The sequence below is a fragment of the Gasterosteus aculeatus genome, chromosome 5, assembly GCF_964276395.1.
Source record: "Gasterosteus aculeatus chromosome 5, fGasAcu3.hap1.1, whole genome shotgun sequence".
Lineage (NCBI taxonomy): Eukaryota > Metazoa > Chordata > Actinopteri > Perciformes > Gasterosteidae > Gasterosteus > Gasterosteus aculeatus.
In genome coordinates this window covers 1,529,508-1,545,453 of record NC_135692.1, presented here as the reverse complement: position 1 = coordinate 1,545,453, position 15,946 = coordinate 1,529,508, and the positions used below count along the sequence as shown (strand labels likewise).

The 15,946-nt window shown below is 41.7% G+C and overlaps 16 non-coding genes across 16 annotated transcripts; all 16 read left to right on the top strand.

Moving 5' to 3' along the window:
* The first annotated feature begins 950 nt into the window (after positions 1–950).
* trnak-uuu (transfer RNA lysine (anticodon UUU)) lies at positions 951–1,023 on the top strand. Its single transcript has one exon. It is a non-coding gene; the product is annotated as a tRNA-Lys (tRNA).
* A 436-nt stretch (positions 1,024–1,459) lies between these two features.
* On the top strand, positions 1,460–1,532 carry trnak-uuu (transfer RNA lysine (anticodon UUU)). The gene has a single exon. It is a non-coding gene; the product is annotated as a tRNA-Lys (tRNA).
* Positions 1,533–2,455: 923 nt separating this feature from the next.
* trnak-uuu (transfer RNA lysine (anticodon UUU)) lies at positions 2,456–2,528 on the top strand. Its single transcript has one exon. It is a non-coding gene; the product is annotated as a tRNA-Lys (tRNA).
* A 436-nt stretch (positions 2,529–2,964) lies between these two features.
* Positions 2,965–3,037, top strand: trnak-uuu (transfer RNA lysine (anticodon UUU)). The gene has a single exon. It is a non-coding gene; the product is annotated as a tRNA-Lys (tRNA).
* Positions 3,038–5,451: 2,414 nt separating this feature from the next.
* On the top strand, positions 5,452–5,524 carry trnak-uuu (transfer RNA lysine (anticodon UUU)). The gene has a single exon. It is a non-coding gene; the product is annotated as a tRNA-Lys (tRNA).
* A 1,192-nt stretch (positions 5,525–6,716) lies between these two features.
* trnak-uuu (transfer RNA lysine (anticodon UUU)) lies at positions 6,717–6,789 on the top strand. Its single transcript has one exon. It is a non-coding gene; the product is annotated as a tRNA-Lys (tRNA).
* Positions 6,790–8,477: 1,688 nt separating this feature from the next.
* trnak-uuu (transfer RNA lysine (anticodon UUU)) lies at positions 8,478–8,550 on the top strand. Its single transcript has one exon. It is a non-coding gene; the product is annotated as a tRNA-Lys (tRNA).
* A 423-nt stretch (positions 8,551–8,973) lies between these two features.
* trnak-uuu (transfer RNA lysine (anticodon UUU)) lies at positions 8,974–9,046 on the top strand. The gene has a single exon. It is a non-coding gene; the product is annotated as a tRNA-Lys (tRNA).
* Positions 9,047–9,227: 181 nt separating this feature from the next.
* On the top strand, positions 9,228–9,300 carry trnak-uuu (transfer RNA lysine (anticodon UUU)). The gene has a single exon. It is a non-coding gene; the product is annotated as a tRNA-Lys (tRNA).
* A 181-nt stretch (positions 9,301–9,481) lies between these two features.
* trnak-uuu (transfer RNA lysine (anticodon UUU)) lies at positions 9,482–9,554 on the top strand. Its single transcript has one exon. It is a non-coding gene; the product is annotated as a tRNA-Lys (tRNA).
* Positions 9,555–10,746: 1,192 nt separating this feature from the next.
* Positions 10,747–10,819, top strand: trnak-uuu (transfer RNA lysine (anticodon UUU)). The gene has a single exon. It is a non-coding gene; the product is annotated as a tRNA-Lys (tRNA).
* A 1,192-nt stretch (positions 10,820–12,011) lies between these two features.
* Positions 12,012–12,084, top strand: trnak-uuu (transfer RNA lysine (anticodon UUU)). Its single transcript has one exon. It is a non-coding gene; the product is annotated as a tRNA-Lys (tRNA).
* A 1,434-nt stretch (positions 12,085–13,518) lies between these two features.
* On the top strand, positions 13,519–13,591 carry trnak-uuu (transfer RNA lysine (anticodon UUU)). Its single transcript has one exon. It is a non-coding gene; the product is annotated as a tRNA-Lys (tRNA).
* Positions 13,592–14,014: 423 nt separating this feature from the next.
* trnak-uuu (transfer RNA lysine (anticodon UUU)) lies at positions 14,015–14,087 on the top strand. The gene has a single exon. It is a non-coding gene; the product is annotated as a tRNA-Lys (tRNA).
* A 933-nt stretch (positions 14,088–15,020) lies between these two features.
* trnak-uuu (transfer RNA lysine (anticodon UUU)) lies at positions 15,021–15,093 on the top strand. The gene has a single exon. It is a non-coding gene; the product is annotated as a tRNA-Lys (tRNA).
* Positions 15,094–15,274: 181 nt separating this feature from the next.
* Positions 15,275–15,347, top strand: trnak-uuu (transfer RNA lysine (anticodon UUU)). Its single transcript has one exon. It is a non-coding gene; the product is annotated as a tRNA-Lys (tRNA).
* The last annotated feature ends 599 nt before the right edge of the window (positions 15,348–15,946 follow it).

Sequence of the window (15,946 nt, the reverse complement as noted above, 5' to 3'; positions counted from 1 at the left end):
ACTTTTAATCTAAGGGTCCAGGGTTCAAGTCCCTGTTTAGGCTTAATGTCTTGTAGTGCAGTGATTCCTGACTCTTGCTAATCCTGAGCCGGTTCCAAAAAAAGATGTACCCTTTCTGCATGTTCCTCTGAGCCTTTTTGGAATTGGGTTTCTCCCCAGTCGTCTTATATATTCCTTTAACAAGTATTGTTTTAAAAGATTACCTTTCAATCAAGGTCAAACCTCAGTTGGTAGAGCCTCAGACTTTTAATCTAAGGGTCCAGGGTTCAAGTCCCTATTCAGGCTTGAAGTTTTGTAGTGGAGTGACTTTCTGGTGAGATGCCTGACTCTTGCTAATCCTGAGCCGGTTCCAAAAAAAGATGTACCTTTTCTGCTTGTTCCTCTGAGCCTTTTTGGAATTGGGTTCCTCCTCAGTCGTCTTATATATTCGTTTAACAAGTATTGTTTTACAAGATTGCCTTTCAATCAAGGTCAAACCTCAGTTGGTAGAGCCTCAGACTTTTAATCTAAGGGTCCAGGATTCAAGTCCCTGTTCAGGCTTAATGTCTTGTAGTGCAGTGATTCCTGACTCTTGCTAATCCTGAGCCGGTTCCAAAACAAGCTGTACCTTTTCTGCTTGTTCCTCTGAGCCTTTTTGGAATTGGGTTTCTCCTCAGTCGTCTTATATATTCGTTTAACAAGTATTGTTTTACAAGATTACCTTTCAATCAAGGTCAAACCTCAGTTGGTAGACCCTCAGACTTTTAATCTAAGGGTCCAGGGTTCAAGTCCCTGTTCAGGCTTAATGTTTTGTAGTGCAGTGATTCCTGACTCTTGCTAATCCTGAGCCGGTTCCAAAGAAAGCTGTACCTTTTCTGCTCATTCCTCTGAGCCTTTTTGGAATTGGACGAACACATTTAGTTTGTTCCTCTGCCAGAGTCACATTTGCAATAATCAAACGAGCTTTTGAAGCCTGGATAGCTCAGTCGGTAGAGCATCAGACTTTTAATCTGAGGGTCCAGGGTTCAAGTCCCTGTTCAGGCTTGATGTCCTGTAGTGCAATCACTTTTTGGTTAGGTTCCTGACTCTTGCTAATCCTGAGCCGGTTCCAAAAAAAGATGTACCTTTTCTGCTTGTTCCTCTGAGCCTTTTTGGAATTGGGTTCCTCCTCAGTCGTCTTATATATTCGTTTAACAAGTATTGTTTTACAAGATTGCCTTTCAATCAAGGTCAAACCTCAGTTGGTAGAGCCTCAGACTTTTAATCTAAGGGTCCAGGGTTCAAGTCCCTGTTCAGGCTTGATGTCTTGTAGTGCAGTGACTTTCTGGTGAGATTCCTGACTTTTGCTAATCCTGAGCCCGTTCCAAAGAAAGCTGTACCTTTTCTGCTCATTCCTCTGAGCCTTTTTGGAATTGGACGAACACATTTAGTTTGTTTCTCTGCCAGAGTCACATTTGCAATAATCAAAAGAGCTTTTGAAGCCTGGATAGCTCAGTCGGTAGAGCATCAGACTTTTAATCTGAGGGTCCAGGGTTCATGTCCCTGTTCAGGCTTGTTGTCTTGTAGTGAATTGACTTTCTGGTGAGATGCTTGACTCTTGCTAATCCTGAGCCGGTTCCAAAAAAAGATGTACCTTTTCTGCTTGTTCCTCTGAGCCTTTTTGGAATTGGGTTTCTCCTCAGTCGTCTTATATATTCGTTTAACAAGTATTGTTTTACAAGATTACCTTTCAATCAAGGTCAAACCTCAGTTGGTAGAGCCTCAGACTTTTAATCTGAGGGTCCAGGGTTCAAGTCCCTGTTCAGGCTTGATGTCTTGTAGTGCAGTCACTTTCTGGTTAGGTTCCTGATTCTTGCTAATCCAGAGTTTGTTCCAAAAAAAACTGTGCTTTTTCCTCTGACCCTTTTTGAATTGGGTTTCTCCTCAGTCGTCTCATATATTCCTTTAACAAGTATTGTTTTACAAGATTACCTTTCAATCATGGTCAAACCTCAGTTGGTAGAGCCTCAGACTTTTAATCTAAGGGTCCAGGGTTCAAGTCCCTATTCAGGCTCAAAGTTTTGTAGTGGAGTGACTTTCTGGTGAGATGCCTGACTCTTGCTAATCCTGAGCCGGTTCCAAAAAAAGATGTACCTTTTCTGCTTGTTCCTCTGAGCCTTTTTGGAATTGGGTTTCTCCTCAGTCGTCTTATATATTCGTTTAACAAGTATTGTTTTCCAAGATTACCTTTCAATCAAGGTCAAACCTCAGTTGGTAGAGCCTCAGACTTTTAATCTAAGGGTCCAGGGTTCAAGTCCCTGTTCAGGCTTGATGTCTTGTAGTGCAGTGATTCCTGACTCTTGCTAATCCTGAGCCGGTTCCAAAGAAAGCTGTAGCTTTTTTGCTCATTCCTCTGAGGCTCTTTGGAATTGGACGAACACATATAGTTTGTTCCTCTGCCAGAGTCACATTTGCAATAATCAAAAGAGCTTTTGAAGCCTGGATAGCTCAGTCGGTAGAGCATCAGACTTTTAATCTGAGGGTCCAGGGTTCAAGTCCCTGTTCAGGCTTGATGTCTTGTAGTGGAGTGACTTTCTGTTGAGATTCCTGACTCTTGCTAATCCTGAGCCGGTTCCAAAAAAAGATGTACCTTTTCTGCATGTTCCTCTGAGCCTTTTTGGAATTGGGTTTCTCCCTAGGCATCTTATATATTCCTTTAACAAGTATTGTTTTAAAAGATTACCTTTCAATCAAGGTCAAACCTCAGTTGGTAGAGCCTCAGACTTTTAATCTAAGGGTCTAGGGTTCAAATCCCTGTTCAGGCTTGATGTCTTGTAGTGCAGTGACTTTCTGGTGAGATTCCTGACTCTTACTAATCCTGAGCCGGTTCCAAAGAAAGCTGTACCTTTTCTGCTCATTCCTCTGAGCCTTTTTGGAATTGGACGAACACATTTAGTTTGTTTCTCTGCCAGAGTCACATTTGCAATAATCAAAAGAGCTTTTGAAGCCTGGATAGCTCAGTCGGTAGAGCATCAGACTTTTAATCTGAGGGTCCAGGGTTCAAGTCCCTGTTCAGGCTTGATGTCTTGTAGTGGAGTGACTTTCTGTTGAGATTCCTGAGTCTCGCTAATCCTGAGCCGGTTCCAAAAAAAGATGTACCTTTTCTGCTTGTTCCTCTGAGCCTTTTTGGAATTGGGTTTCTCCCCAGTCGTCTTATGTATTCCTTTAACAAGTATTGTTTTAAAAGATTACCTTTCAATCAAGGTCAAACCTCAGTTGGTAGAGCCTCAGACTTTTAATCTAAGGGTCCAGGATTCAAGTCCCTGTTCAGGCTTAATGTCTTGTAGTGCAGTGATTCCTGACTCTTGCTAATCCTGAGCCGGTTCCAAAACAAGCTGTACCTTTTCATCTTGTTCCTCTGAGCCTTTTTGGAATTGGGTTTCTCCTCAGTCGTCTTAGATTACCTTTCAATCAAGGTCAAACCTCAGTTGGTAGAGCCTCAGACTTTTAATCTAAGGCTCCAGGGTTCAAGTCCCTGTTCAGGCTTGTTGTCTTGTAGTGAATTGACTTTCTGGTGAGATGCTTGACTCTTGCTAATCCTGAGCCGGTTCCAAAAAAAGATGTACCTTTTCTGCTTGTTCCTCTGAGCCTTTTTGGAATTGGGTTTCTCCTCAGTCGTCTTATATATTCGTTTAACAAGTATTGTTTTACAAGATTACCTTTCAATCAAGGTCAAACCTCAGTTGGTAGAGCCTCAGACTTTTAATCTGAGGGTCCAGGGTTCAAGTCCCTGTTCAGGCTTGATGTCTTGTAGTGCAGTCACTTTCTGGTTAGGTTCCTGATTCTTGCTAATCCAGAGTTTGTTCCAAAAAAACCTGTGCTTTTTCCTCTGACCCTTTTTGGAATTGGGTTTCTCCTCAGTCGTCTCATATATTCCTTTAACAAGTATTGTTTTACAAGATTACCTTTCATACAAAGTCAAACCTCAGTTGGTAGAGCCTCAGACTTTTAATCTAAGGGTCCAGGGTTCAAGTCCCTGTTCAGGCTTGAAGTTTTGTAGTGGAGTGACTTTCTGGTGAGATCCCTAACTCTTGCTAATCCTGAGCCGGTTCCAAAAAAAGATGTACCTTTTCTGCTTGTTCCTCTGATCCTTTTTGAATTGGGTTTCTCCTCAGTCGTCTCATATATTCCTTTAACAAGTATTGTTTTACAAGATTACCTTTCAATCATGGTCAAACCTCAGTTGGTAGAGCCTCAGACTTTTAATCTAAGGGTCCAGGGTTCAAGTCCCTATTCAGGCTCAAAGTTTTGTAGTGGAGTGACTTTCTGGTGAGATGCCTGACTCTTGCTAATCCTGAGCCGGTTCCAAAAAAAGATGTACCTTTTCTGCTTGTTCCTCTGAGCCTTTTTGGAATTGGGTTTCTCCTCAGTCGTCTTATATATTCGTTTAACAAGTATTGTTTTACAAGATTACCTTTCAATCAAGGTCAAACCTCAGTTGGTAGAGCCTCAGACTTTTAATCTAAGGGTCCAGGGTTCAAGTCCCTGTTCAGGCTTGTTGTCTTGTAGTGAAGTGACTTTCTGGTGAGATGCCTGACTCTTGCTAATCCTGAGCCGGTTCCAAAAAAAGATGTACCTTTTCTGCTTGTTCCTCTGAGCCTTTTTGGAATTGGGTTTCTCCTCAGTCGTCTTATATATTCGTTTAACAAGTATTGTTTTACAAGATTACCTTTCAATCAAGGTCAAACCTCAGTTGGTAGAGCCTCAGACTTTTAATCTGAGGGTCCAGGGTTCAAGTCCCTGTTCAGGCTTGATGTCTTGTAGTGCAGTCACTTTCTGGTTAGGTTCCTGATTCTTGCTAATCCAGAGTTTGTTCCAAAAAAACCTGTGCTTTTTCCTCTGATCCTTTTTGGAATTGGGTTTCTTCTCAGTCGTCTTATATATTCCTTTAACAAGTATTGATTTAAAAGATTGCCTTTCAATCAAGGTCAAACCTCAGTTGGTAGAGCCTCAGACTTTTAATCTAAGGGTCTAGGGTTCAAGTCCCTGTTCAGGCTTGATGTCTTGTAGTGCAGTCACTTTCTGGTTAGGTTCCTGATTCTTGCTAATCCAGAGTTGGTTCCAAAAAAAGCTGTACCCTTTCAGCTTGTTCCTCTGAGCCTTTTTGGAATTGGGTTTCTCCTCAGTCGTCTCATATATTCCTTTAACAAGTATTGTTTTACAAGATTACCTTTCAATCATGGTCAAACCTCAGTCGGTAGAGCATCAGACTTTTAATCTGAGGGTCCAGGGTTCAAGTCCCTGTTCAGGCTTGATGTCTTGTAGTGGAGTGACTTTCTGTTGAGATTCCTGACTTTTGCTAATCCTGAGCCGGTTCCAAAGAAAGCTGTACCTTTTCTGCTCATTCCTCTGAGCCTTTTTGGAATTGGACGAACACATTTAGCTTGTTTCTCTGCCAGAGTCACATTTGCAATAATCAAAAGAGCTTTTGAAGCATGGATAGCTCAGTCGGTAGAGCATCAGACTTTTAATCTGAGGGTCCAGGGTTCAAGTCCCTGTTCAGGCTTGTTGTCTTGTAGTGAATTGACTTTCTGGTGAGATGCTTGACTCTTGCTAATCCTGAGCCGGTTCCAAAAAAAGATGTACCTTTTCTGCTTGTTCCTCTGAGCCTTTTTGGAATTGGGTTTCTCCTCAGTCGTCTTATATATTCGTTTAACAAGTATTGTTTTACAAGATTACCTTTCAATCAAGGTCAAACCTCAGTTGGTAGAGCCTCAGATTTTTAATCTGAGGGTCCAGGGTTCAAGTCCCTGTTCAGGCTTGATGTCTTGTAGTGCAGTCACTTTCTGGTTAGGTTCCTGATTCTTGCTAATCCAGAGTTTTTTCCAAAAAAACCTGTGCCTTTTCCTCTGACCCTTTTTGGAATTGGGTTTCTCCTCAGTCGTCTCATATATTCCTTTAACAAGTATTGTTTTACAAGATTACCTTTCATACAAAGTCAAACCTCAGTTGGTAGAGCCTCAGACTTTTAATCTAAGGGTCCAGGGTTCAAGTCCCTGTTCAGGCTTGAAGTTTTGTAGTGGAGTGACTTTCTGGTGAGATCCCTAACTCTTGCTAATCCTGAGCCGGTTCCAAAAAAAGATGTACCTTTTCTGCTTGTTCCTCTGATCCTTTTTGGAATTGGGTTTCTTCTCAGTCGTCTTATATATTCCTTTAACAAGTATTGATTTAAAAGATTGCCTTTCAATCAAGGTCAAACCTCAGTTGGTAGAGCCTCAGACTTTTAATCTAAGGGTCTAGGGTTCAAGTCCCTGTTCAGGCTTGATGTCTTGTAGTGCAGTCACTTTCTGGTTAGGTTCCTGATTCTTGCTAATCCAGAGTTGGTTCCAAAAAAAGCTGTACCCTTTCAGCTTGTTCCTCTGAGCCTTTTTGGAATTGGGTTTCTCCTCAGTCGTCTCATATATTCCTTTAACAAGTATTGTTTTACAAGATTACCTTTCAATCATGGTCAAACCTCAGTCGGTAGAGCATCAGACTTTTAATCTGAGGGTCCAGGGTTCAAGTCCCTGTTCAGGCTTGATGTCTTGTAGTGGAGTGACTTTCTGTTGAGATTCCTGACTTTTGCTAATCCTGAGCCGGTTCCAAAGAAAGCTGTACCTTTTCTGCTCATTCCTCTGAGCCTTTTTGGAATTGGACGAACACATTTAGTTTGTTTCTCTGCCAGAGTCACATTTGCAATAATCAAAAGAGCTTTTGAAGCATGGATAGCTCAGTCGGTAGAGCATCAGACTTTTAATCTGAGGGTCCAGGGTTCAAGTCCCTGTTCAGGCTTGTTGTCTTGTAGTGAATTGACTTTCTGGTGAGATGCTTGACTCTTGCTAATCCTGAGCCGGTTCCAAAAAAAGATGTACCTTTTCTGCTTGTTCCTCTGAGCCTTTTTGGAATTGGGTTTCTCCTCAGTCGTCTTATATATTCGTTTAACAAGTATTGTTTTACAAGATTACCTTTCAATCAAGGTCAAACCTCAGTTGGTAGAGCCTCAGACTTTTAATCTGAGGGTCCAGGGTTCAAGTCCCTGTTCAGGCTTGATGTCTTGTAGTGCAGTCACTTTCTGGTTAGGTTCCTGATTCTTGCTAATCCAGAGTTTGTTCCAAAAAAACCTGTGCTTTTTCCTCTGACCCTTTTTGGAATTGGGTTTCTCCTCAGTCGTCTCATATATTCCTTTAACAAGTATTGTTTTACAAGATTACCTTTCATACAAAGTCAAACCTCAGTTGGTAGAGCCTCAGACTTTTAATCTAAGGGTCCAGGGTTCAAGTCCCTGTTCAGGCTTGAAGTTTTGTAGTGGAGTGACTTTCTGGTGAGATCCCTAACTCTTGCTAATCCTGAGCCGGTTCCAAAAAAAGATGTACCTTTTCTGCTTGTTCCTCTGATCCTTTTTGGAATTGGGTTTCTTCTCAGTCGTCTTATATATTCCTTTAACAAGTATTGATTTAAAAGATTGCCTTTCAATCAAGGTCAAACCTCAGTTGGTAGAGCCTCAGACTTTTAATCTAAGGGTCTAGGGTTCAAGTCCCTGTTCAGGCTTGATGTCTTGTAGTGCAGTCACTTTCTGGTTAGGTTCCTGATTCTTGCTAATCCAGAGTTGGTTCCAAAAAAAGCTGTACCCTTTCAGCTTGTTCCTCTGAGCCTTTTTTGAATTGGGTTTCTCCTCAGTCGTCTCACATATTCCTTTAACAAGTATTGTTTTACAAGATTACCTTTCATACAAAGTCAAACCTCAGTTGGTAGAGCCTCAGACTTTTAATCTAAGGGTCCAGGGTTCAAGTCCCTGTTCAGGCTTGAAGTTTTGTAGTGGAGTGACTTTCTGGTGAGATCCCTAACTCTTGCTAATCCTGAGCCGGTTCCAAAAAAAGATGTACCTTTTCTGCTTGTTCCTCTGATCCTTTTTGAATTGGGTTTCTCCTCAGTCGTCTCATATATTCCTTTAACAAGTATTGTTTTACAAGATTACCTTTCAATCATGGTCAAACCTCAGTTGGTAGAGCCTCAGACTTTTAATCTAAGGGTCCAGGGTTCAAGTCCCTATTCAGGCTCAAAGTTTTGTAGTGGAGTGACTTTCTGGTGAGATGCCTGACTCTTGCTAATCCTGAGCCGGTTCCAAAAAAAGATGTACCTTTTCTGCTTGTTCCTCTGAGCCTTTTTGGAATTGGGTTTCTCCTCAGTCGTCTTATATATTCGTTTAACAAGTATTGTTTTACAAGATTACCTTTCAATCATGGTCAAACCTCAGTTGGTAGAGCCTCAGACTTTTAATCTAAGGGTCCAGGGTTCAAGTCCCTGTTCAGGCTTAATGTCTTGTAGTGCAGTGATTCCTGACTCTTGCTAATCCTGAGCCGGTTCCAAAGAAAGCTGTACCTTTTCTGCTCATTCCTCTGAGCCTTTTTGGAATTGGACGAACACATTTAGTTTGTTTCTCTGCCAGAGTCACATTTGCAATAATCAAAAGAGCTTTTGAAGCCTGCATAGCTCAGTCGGTAGAGCATCAGACTTTTAATCTGAGGGTCCAGGGTTCAAGTCCCTGTTCAGGCTTGTTGTCTTGTAGTGAAGTGACTTTCTGGTGAGATGCCTGACTCTTGCTAATCCTGAGCCGGTTCCAAAAAAAGATGTACCTTTTCTGCTTGTTCCTCTGAGCCTTTTTGGAATTGGGTTTCTCCTCAGTCGTCTTATATATTCGTTTAACAAGTATTGTTTTACAAGATTACCTTTGAATCAAGGTCAAACCTCAGTTGGTAGAGCCTCAGACTTTTAATCTAAGGGTCCAGGGTTCAAGTCCCTGTTCAGGCTTAATGTCTTGTAGTGCAGTGATTCCTGAGTCTTGCTAATCCTGAGCCGGTTCCAAAGAAAGCTGTACCTTTTCTGCTCATTCCTCTGAGCCTTTTTGGAATTGGACGAACACATTTAGTTTGTTCCTCTGCCAGAGTCACATTTGCAATAATCAAACGAGCTTTTGAAGCCTGGATAGCTCAGTCGGTAGAGCATCAGACTTTTAATCTGAGGGTCCAGGGTTCAAGTCCCTGTTCAGGTTTGATGTCTTGTAGTGGAGTGACTTTCTGTTGAGATTCCTGACTTTTGCTAATCCTGAGCCGGTTCCAAAGAAAGCTGTACCTTTTATGCTCATTCCTCTGAGGCTCTTTGGAATTGGACGAACACATATAGTTTGTTCCTCTGCCAGAGTCACATTTGCAATAATCAAAAGAGCTTTTGAAGCCTGGATAGCTCAGTCGGTAGAGCATCAGACTTTTAATCTGAGGGTCCAGGGTTCAAGTCCCTGTTCAGGCTTGATGTCTTGTAGTGGAGTGACTTTCTGTTGAGATTCCTGACTTTTGCTAATCCTGAGCCGGTTCCAAAGAAAGCTGTACCTTTTCTGCTCATTCCTCTGAGCCTTTTTGGAATTGGACGAACACATTTAGTTTGTTTCTCTGCCAGAGTCACATTTGCAATAATCAAAAGAGCTTTTGAAGCATGGATAGCTCAGTCGGTAGAGCATCAGACTTTTAATCTGAGGGTCCAGGGTTCAAGTCCCTGTTCAGGCTTGTTGTCTTGTAGTGAATTGACTTTCTGGTGAGATGCTTGACTCTTGCTAATCCTGAGCCGGTTCCAAAAAAAGATGTACCTTTTCTGCTTGTTCCTCTGAGCCTTTTTGGAATTGGGTTTCTCCTCAGTCGTCTTATATATTCGTTTAACAAGTATTGTTTTACAAGATTACCTTTCAATCAAGGTCAAACCTCAGTTGGTAGAGCCTCAGACTTTTAATCTGAGGGTCCAGGGTTCAAGTCCCTGTTCAGGCTTGATGTCTTGTAGTGCAGTCACTTTCTGGTTAGGTTCCTGATTCTTGCTAATCCAGAGTTTGTTCCAAAAAAACCTGTGCTTTTTCCTCTGACCCTTTTTGGAATTGGGTTTCTCCTCAGTCGTCTCATATATTCCTTTAACAAGTATTGTTTTACAAGATTACCTTTCATACAAAGTCAAACCTCAGTTGGTAGAGCCTCAGACTTTTAATCTAAGGGTCCAGGGTTCAAGTCCCTGTTCAGGCTTGAAGTTTTGTAGTGGAGTGACTTTCTGGTGAGATCCCTAACTCTTGCTAATCCTGAGCCGGTTCCAAAAAAAGATGTACCTTTTCTGCTTGTTCCTCTGATCCTTTTTGGAATTGGGTTTCTTCTCAGTCGTCTTATATATTCCTTTAACAAGTATTGATTTAAAAGATTGCCTTTCAATCAAGGTCAAACCTCAGTTGGTAGAGCCTCAGACTTTTAATCTAAGGGTCTAGGGTTCAAGTCCCTGTTCAGGCTTGATGTCTTGTAGTGCAGTCACTTTCTGGTTAGGTTCCTGATTCTTGCTAATCCAGAGTTGGTTCCAAAAAAAGCTGTACCCTTTCAGCTTGTTCCTCTGAGCCTTTTTGGAATTGGGTTTCTCCTCAGTCGTCTCATATATTCCTTTAACAAGTATTGTTTTACAAGATTACCTTTCAATCATGGTCAAACCTCAGTCGGTAGAGCATCAGACTTTTAATCTGAGGGTCCAGGGTTCAAGTCCCTGTTCAGGCTTGATGTCTTGTAGTGGAGTGACTTTCTGTTGAGATTCCTGACTTTTGCTAATCCTGAGCCGGTTCCAAAGAAAGCTGTACCTTTTCTGCTCATTCCTCTGAGCCTTTTTGGAATTGGACGAACACATTTAGTTTGTTTCTCTGCCAGAGTCACATTTGCAATAATCAAAAGAGCTTTTGAAGCATGGATAGCTCAGTCGGTAGAGCATCAGACTTTTAATCTGAGGGTCCAGGGTTCAAGTCCCTGTTCAGGCTTGTTGTCTTGTAGTGAAGTGACTTTCTGGTGAGATGCCTGACTCTTGCTAATCCTGAGCCGGTTCCAAAAAAAGATGTACCTTTTCTGCTTGTTCCTCTGAGCCTTTTTGGAATTGGGTTTCTCCTCAGTCGTCTTATATATTCGTTTAACAAGTATTGTTTTACAAGATTACCTTTGAATCAAGGTCAAACCTCAGTTGGTAGAGCCTCAGACTTTTAATCTAAGGGTCCAGGGTTCAAGTCCCTGTTCAGGCTTGATGTCTTGTAGTGCAGTCACTTTCTGGTTAGGTTCCTGATTCTTGCTAATCCAGAGTTTGTTCCAAAAAAACCTGTGCTTTTTCCTCTGACCCTTTTTGGAATTGGGTTTCTCCTCAGTCGTCTCATATATTCCTTTAACAAGTATTGTTTTACAAGATTACCTTTCATACAAAGTCAAACCTCAGTTGGTAGAGCCTCAGACTTTTAATCTAAGGGTCCAGGGTTCAAGTCCCTGTTCAGGCTTGAAGTTTTGTAGTGGAGTGACTTTCTGGTGAGATCCCTAACTCTTGCTAATCCTGAGCCGGTTCCAAAAAAAGATGTACCTTTTCTGCTTGTTCCTCTGATCCTTTTTGGAATTGGGTTTCTTCTCAGTCGTCTTATATATTCCTTTAACAAGTATTGATTTAAAAGATTGCCTTTCAATCAAGGTCAAACCTCAGTTGGTAGAGCCTCAGACTTTTAATCTAAGGGTCTAGGGTTCAAGTCCCTGTTCAGGCTTGATGTCTTGTAGTGCAGTCACTTTCTGGTTAGGTTCCTGATTCTTGCTAATCCAGAGTTGGTTCCAAAAAAAGCTGTACCCTTTCAGCTTGTTCCTCTGAGCCTTTTTGGAATTGGGTTTCTCCTCAGTCGTCTCATATATTCCTTTAACAAGTATTGTTTTACAAGATTACCTTTCAATCATGGTCAAACCTCAGTCGGTAGAGCATCAGACTTTTAATCTGAGGGTCCAGGGTTCAAGTCCCTGTTCAGGCTTGATGTCTTGTAGTGGAGTGACTTTCTGTTGAGATTCCTGACTTTTGCTAATCCTGAGCCGGTTCCAAAGAAAGCTGTACCTTTTCTGCTCATTCCTCTGAGCCTTTTTGGAATTGGACGAACACATTTAGTTTGTTTCTCTGCCAGAGTCACATTTGCAATAATCAAAAGAGCTTTTGAAGCATGGATAGCTCAGTCGGTAGAGCATCAGACTTTTAATCTGAGGGTCCAGGGTTCAAGTCCCTGTTCAGGCTTGTTGTCTTGTAGTGAATTGACTTTCTGGTGAGATGCTTGACTCTTGCTAATCCTGAGCCGGTTCCAAAAAAAGATGTACCTTTTCTGCTTGTTCCTCTGAGCCTTTTTGGAATTGGGTTTCTCCTCAGTCGTCTTATATATTCGTTTAACAAGTATTGTTTTACAAGATTACCTTTCAATCAAGGTCAAACCTCAGTTGGTAGAGCCTCAGACTTTTAATCTGAGGGTCCAGGGTTCAAGTCCCTGTTCAGGCTTGATGTCTTGTAGTGCAGTCACTTTCTGGTTAGGTTCCTGATTCTTGCTAATCCAGAGTTTGTTCCAAAAAAACCTGTGCTTTTTCCTCTGACCCTTTTTGGAATTGGGTTTCTCCTCAGTCGTCTCATATATTCCTTTAACAAGTATTGTTTTACAAGATTACCTTTCATACAAAGTCAAACCTCAGTTGGTAGAGCCTCAGACTTTTAATCTAAGGGTCCAGGGTTCAAGTCCCTGTTCAGGCTTGAAGTTTTGTAGTGGAGTGACTTTCTGGTGAGAGCCCTAACTCTTGCTAATCCTGAGCCGGTTCCAAAAAAAGATGTACCTTTTCTGCTTGTTCCTCTGATCCTTTTTGGAATTGGGTTTCTTCTCAGTCGTCTTATATATTCCTTTAACAAGTATTGATTTAAAAGATTGCCTTTCAATCAAGGTCAAACCTCAGTTGGTAGAGCCTCAGACTTTTAATCTAAGGGTCTAGGGTTCAAGTCCCTGTTCAGGCTTGATGTCTTGTAGTGCAGTCACTTTCTGGTTAGGTTCCTGATTCTTGCTAATCCAGAGTTGGTTCCAAAAAAAGCTGTACCCTTTCAGCTTGTTCCTCTGAGCCTTTTTTGAATTGGGTTTCTCATCAGTCGTCTCATATATTCCTTTAACAAGTATTGTTTTACAAGATTACCTTTCAATCATGGTCAAACCTCAGTTGGTAGAGCCTCAGACTTTTAATTTAAGGGTCCAGGGTTCAAGTCCCTATTCAGGCTCAAAGTTTTGTAGTGGAGTGACTTTCTGGTGAGATGCCTGACTCTTGCTAATCCTGAGCCGGTTCCAAAAAAAGATGTACCTTTTCTGCTTGTTCCTCTGAGCCTTTTTGGAATTGGGTTTCTCCTCAGTCGTCTTATATATTCGTTTAACAAGTATTGTTTTACAAGATTACCTTTCAATCATGGTCAAACCTCAGTTGGTAGAGCCTCAGACTTTTAATCTAAGGGTCCAGGGTTCAAGTCCCTGTTCAGGCTTAATGTCTTGTAGTGCAGTGATTCCTGACTCTTGCTAAACCTGAGCCGGTTCCAAAGAAAGCTGTACCTTTTCTGCTCATTCCTCTGAGCCTTTTTGGAATTGGACGAACACATTTAGTTTGTTTCTCTGCCAGAGTCACATTTGCAATAATCAATAGAGCTTTTGAAGCCTGGATAGCTCAGTCGGTAGAGCATCAGACTTTTAATCTGAGGGTCCAGGGTTCAAGTCCCTGTTCAGGCTTGTTGTCTTGTAGTGAAGTGACTTTCTGGTGAGATGCCTGACTCTTGCTAATCCTGAGCCGGTTCCAAAAAAATATGTACCTTTTCTGCTTGTTCCTCTGAGCCTTTTTGGAATTGGGTTTCTCCTCAGTCGTCTTATATATTCGTTTAACAAGTATTGTTTTACAAGATTACCTTTGAATCAAGGTCAAACCTCAGTTGGTAGAGCCTCAGACTTTTCATCTAAGGGTCCAGGGTTCAAGTCCCTGTTCAGGCTTAATGTCTTGTAGTGCAGTGATTCCTGAGTCTTGCTAATCCTGAGCCGGTTCCAAAGAAAGCTGTACCTTTTCTGCTCATTCCTCTGAGCCTTTTTGGAATTGGACGAACACATTTAGTTTGTTCCTCTGCCAGAGTCACATTTGCAATAATCAAACGAGCTTTTGAAGCCTGGATAGCTCAGTCGGTAGAGCATCAGACTTTTAATCTGAGGGTCCAGGGTTCAAGTCCCTGTTCAGGCTTGATGTCTTGTAGTGCAATCACTTTCTGGTTAGTTTCCTGATTCTTGCTAATCCTGAGCTGTTTCCAAAACAAGCTGTACCTTTTCATCTTGTTCCTCTGAGCCTTTTTGGAATTGGGTTTCTTCTCAGTCGTCTTATATATTCCTTTAACAAGTATTGATTTAAAAGATTGCCTTTCAATCAAGGTCAAACCTCAGTTGGTAGAGCCTCAGACTTTTAATCTAAGGGTCTAGGGTTTAAGTCCCTGTTCAGGCTTGATGTCTTGTAGTGCAGTCACTTTCTGGTTAGGTTCCTGATTCTTGCTAATCCAGAGTTGGTTCCAAAAAAAGCTGTACCCTTTCAGCTTGTTCCTCTGACCCTTTTTGGAATTGGGTTTCTCCTCAGTCGTCTTATATATTCCTTTAACAAGTATTGATTTAAAAGATTGCCTTTCAATCAATGTCAAACCTCAGTTGGTAGAGCCTCAGACTTTTAATCTAAGGGTCCAGGGTTCAAGTCCCTATTCAGGCTTGAAGTTTTGTAGTGGAGTGACTTTCTGGTGAGATGCCTGACTCTTGCTAATCCTGAGCCGGTTCCAAAAAAAGATGTACCTTTTCTGCTTGTTCCTCTGAGCCTTTTTGGAATTGGGTTTCTCCTCAGTCGTCTTATATATTCGTTTAACAAGTATTGTTTTACAAGATTGCCTTTCAATCAAGGTCAAACCTCAGTTGGTAGAGCCTCAGACTTTTAATCTAAGGGTCCAGGGTTCAAGTCCCTGTTCAGGCTTAATGTCTTGTAGTGCAGTGATTCCTGACTCTTGCTAATCCTGAGCCGGTTCCAAAGAAAGCTGTACCTTTTCTGCTCATTCCTCTGAGCCTTTTTGGAATTGGACGAACACATTTAGTTTGTTCCTCTGCCAGAGTCACATTTGCAATAATCAAACGAGCTTTTGAAGCCTGGATAGCTCAGTCGGTAGAGCATCAGACTTTTAATCTGAGGGTCCAGGGTTCAAGTCCCTGTTCAGGCTTGATGTCTTGTAGTGCAATCACTTTCTGGTTAGGTTCCTGATTCTTGCTAATCCTGAGCTGGTTCCAAAACAAGCTGTACCTTTTCATCTTGTTCCTCTGAGCCTTTTTGGAATTGGACGAACACATTTAGTTTGTTCCTCTGCCAGAGTCACATTTGCAATAATCAAACGAGCTTTTGAAGCCTGGATAGCTCAGTCGGTAGAGCATCAGACTTTTAATCTGAGGGTCCAGGGTTCAAGTCCCTGTTCAGGCTTGATGTCTTGTAGTGCAATCACTTTCTGGTTAGGTTCCTGATTCTTGCTAATCCTGAGCTGGTTCCAAAACAAGCTGTACCTTTTAATCTTGTTCCTCTGAGCCTTTTTGGAATTGGACGAACACATTTAGTTTGTTCCTCTGCCAGAGTCACATTTGCAATAATCAAACCAGAGTTTGTTCCAAAAAAAACTGTACTCTTTCAGCTTTTTCCTCTGACCCTTTTTGGAATTGGGTTTCTCCTCAGTCGTCTTATATATTCCTTTAACAAGTATTGATTTAAAAGATTGCCTTTCAACCAATGTCAAACCTCAGTTGGTAGAGCCTCAGACTTTTAATCTAAGGGTCCAGGGTTCAAGTCCCTATTCAGGCTTGAAGTTTTGTAGTGGAGTGACTTTCTGGTGAGATGCCTGACTCTTGCTAATCCTGAGCCGGTTCCAAAAAAAGATGTACCTTTTCTGCTTGTTCCTCTGAGCCTTTTTGGAATTGGGTTTCTCCTCAGTCGTCTTATATATTCGTTTAACAAGTATTGTTTTACAAGATTACCTTTCAATCAAGGTCAAACCTCAGTTGGTAGAGCCTCAGACTTTTAATCTAAGG